This window comes from Lepidochelys kempii, chromosome 4 (assembly GCF_965140265.1).
Source record: "Lepidochelys kempii isolate rLepKem1 chromosome 4, rLepKem1.hap2, whole genome shotgun sequence".
Lineage (NCBI taxonomy): Eukaryota > Metazoa > Chordata > Testudines > Cheloniidae > Lepidochelys > Lepidochelys kempii.
In genome coordinates, this window is record NC_133259.1 from 85,341,418 (window position 1) to 85,344,799 (window position 3,382).

Here is a 3,382-nt window from a genome sequence, read left to right on the forward strand (position 1 = left end):
TTCAGCCTTCAGAGATGCATAACTCCCACTGAAGGTAATGAGCATATTATGCATATGTAATAGGTATATAAGGACAATAATAGATCTTAAATGTCAATAGTCACCTACTGCAAGCTCTCAGAGTTAGAGAGGTATGAATCTAAAAGGATATTGAAGAAACTAAGGTTCTGATTTTGTAGGCACAGAGGCTTACTGTTAAGCTTGAAAGTAGTCCTGCTGAAATAATTAGGATTCTTCACATGCTTAAAGTTAAGCACATATATGTGTGTTTGCAGGATCAGGGCATAATTTACAGTCATATAGGCTCAAAGAATACAAACTAGTGGGTCAGGACTGACCATGATGATATGTTAAGCAGCCATTTAATAGTTACGTAAATAAAACATAACTAGATGACAAGGACACTTCACTGAATTAAGGTCCTGATTCATGGAAATACACATACTTAACTATAAGCATACAAGTTCCATTGTCTTTAATGAGATAAGAATATGCTTATGTAATGTCTTAACAGAGATGCTTTCGTTAATTGAAGACTTTCATATTATTCTATTTTTATGTGTTTGACTAATAAAATTAACCTGAAGACTTTTTACAACACTGTGGAATGTGCATGTTTTTCCCCTCTGTAAAATTAGCATATTTAAAGAGAAATCTTTGGTACAGAAATAAATGCAAGAGAATCAAACAACTGGAAAGCATAAGGGAGAATTAAACAGAAAGAAATCAGGATGAATTAAACAACTGAAAGCATGCTCTGGGGCCAGATTAGTGGGTGCTAATTCAACCTGGGTACTGGCATTTGTAGTGAACAGACCAAGTTCAGAAGTGGGAAGTAAAGTGATGTAAATTAAAATGTCTTTTCACTTACTTAGCCTCCCTTATATTTCCTTATATCGTCTCTATTGATGCATAAGTAAGTCTAAGAGGATGTAATTTATGCATTGAGAACACTTTACTTTTCCCATATATTCAGATGATCTTCTCCTCTCCTATTCCCAGTTTTGCACCCAAAAGTGACCCAAAAGTTTTGATTAGCTGCTCCTGCTGAAATGTCACTTTACCTTATTCTGGAGCTTGGAATGCTCTCGTTGTACCTTACTGTAAGAGTAAATCTCAATTCTGACATTCCAGATTTCCATTGTCATTTTACAGTGCTGTATTTCCACTGATTTCAGTGGAATTATGGCTGATTTACACTGTGAAGAAGTCAGTAGCTTCTGGGTCATTTCGCTTTGAAAGTGGGGCAGACAAGTCCCCCACTTAGCATAAGATTGTTCCTAAGAATCTTGGCATGTGGGGTGGGGGAGGATGTTCCTAAGGACTGAGGATGGCTAAATAAGAAGTGAGTGAATAGGGCCTGAGTTTAGGGTTCATAATAAAACAAAATCCATTCATCTCATTTCAAGATTAATTATAAAGCTTTTGCACAGCATTAATGCTAATGGGCCTGTGATGGGATATATTAGGTCCTCCAAGCAGCCTAGAGCAGCTGCGTGGGACACAGCCAATCAGAAAGAGCGTGCAGGGAAGCAGCCAATCAGGGCTCAGAAAGCTTGTATAAAAGGGCCTGCTGGGACTAGGCAATCAGTCTACTGGCAAGACTGGACAGAGCAGTTACTGGCTGTAGTCAGATGAGTAAGGACAGTGCTCCTGGCTGGTTGCAATACCTTGACAGAGCAGTTGCTGGCAGGGACAAGTGGGGGAGGGGAGGCAGAAGCAAGGAAAGTCCTCCTGGCTGGCTGTGGGAATGCAAGAAAAAGACTTTAGCCCTCCGATAAGGGTGAAGGTAAAGCTGAAGGAGCTGCAGGGAAGTGGCCCAGGGAACAGTACCATAGAGTTAAAAGGAGCACAGCATGTGGCTGCTATTTATAGGGTCCCTGGGTTGGGACTTGGAGTGGTGGGCAGACCTGTGTCCCCCCTCCCACCAGCCACTAGGGAAGTGGCCAAAGCCCTGAAGAAGGGGAGTTTCCACAGGCCCCAGTGAGCGGGCTAAAGACCCCGAAGAGGGTAGGCATTTGTAGACTTTGATATCCCCGCAAGAAGGGGAATGAACTGGAGAGCTGGGTCCAGTAAGACTTGCTACCGAGTGAAGAGTGTCCAGGAAGGAAGCCCTGGGGGCACTGCTCCATTCCAGAGCAGGGACCATTTGAGAGAGAGCGAGAGAGCCCAGAAGGGGCTGAGACAGTTTGAATCAGCGTACTGTGATAGGCCCTATGGACTAGAACTGACCCCAGGGATAGGGCTTCAGACAAAAGCGATACTGAGTGCACTGAGATAGGCCCTATTGAACTTGTACCCTGGAAGGGGTCTGTTTTGTTTTGCACATACAGACTGTGTGTGACTTGGCCAGAGGGCGGAGTCACTGAAAACCTGCTCAAGACATTAACTGCCAACAGGGCCCACCACAAGCAGCACAAAGCAGAGAGTATAGGCTTGCACGCAGCCAGCAGGGGCACTCCTGGGACATTAGTGGCTCCGTCACAGAGCGAAATACTCTGCTGGTGCAAATAGGAATTCATTTGAGAGAATTTGGAAAGTATTTTCCTCAATTGCTGCAGGAATTAGTGGCTTAGGCCAAAGGAGTTATACAGACAAATAGAGAGTGTGCTTGAGAGGCAAGTAGTTAAAATAAACAGGATACTATTTTATACCTATCCTGAAGACAAAGAATTTCAGTCCCCTGGGCTGGCAGTTAAACAATTTCACAACCATTATACTGACTTCTTATTCCCCCTCCAAATAGCCTGAAACATAAAGCCAAAGCTATGGCGATGTATGGTCATAGTGTTTTATCATGTACAGCACTGACTGACCACTGAATGTGTCCTTGGTGCTATATGAACAAATAAGGAGATACAGAGCTTCCCCAAGGAGCTGCAATCTAGGTCAGACACAAGCAAACCAGCTCAGACACAGAAATAACTGAGTGACAGTACAATGTAGGGAATCTTTACAGAGGTTAAACTTGAAAGGCTTTATAGAAAAACATGTATTTTAAGGAAGGATTTGAAGGAGAATGAGATTGGTGAATTAGAAAATGTGCAGAGAAGAAGAGACATGGTAGACAGCAGTAACCTCATCCAACACCAATTGACTGTAGCGGACATTGGATTGGACCTTTAAAGAAGTAGTTTTTTCAGTCAGGGGCAGCACAGAAGGCAGCACAACATAAAAGCCTTTTCAAAGGATAATAACATAAAGATCAGGATTAAAATCTGTGGTGGAGGAAAACTTTTCTGTTTACCGTAATAATCATCTACTAGCAGTGGTAAGGGGGTGACAAGGCAATTACAAAGAGCAGGATAAATAAGCGTATTCTAGGTGTCCTAAAAGCAATTACATGTGGTCACTATACTCAGTATAACTTCTTGGCTCCTGG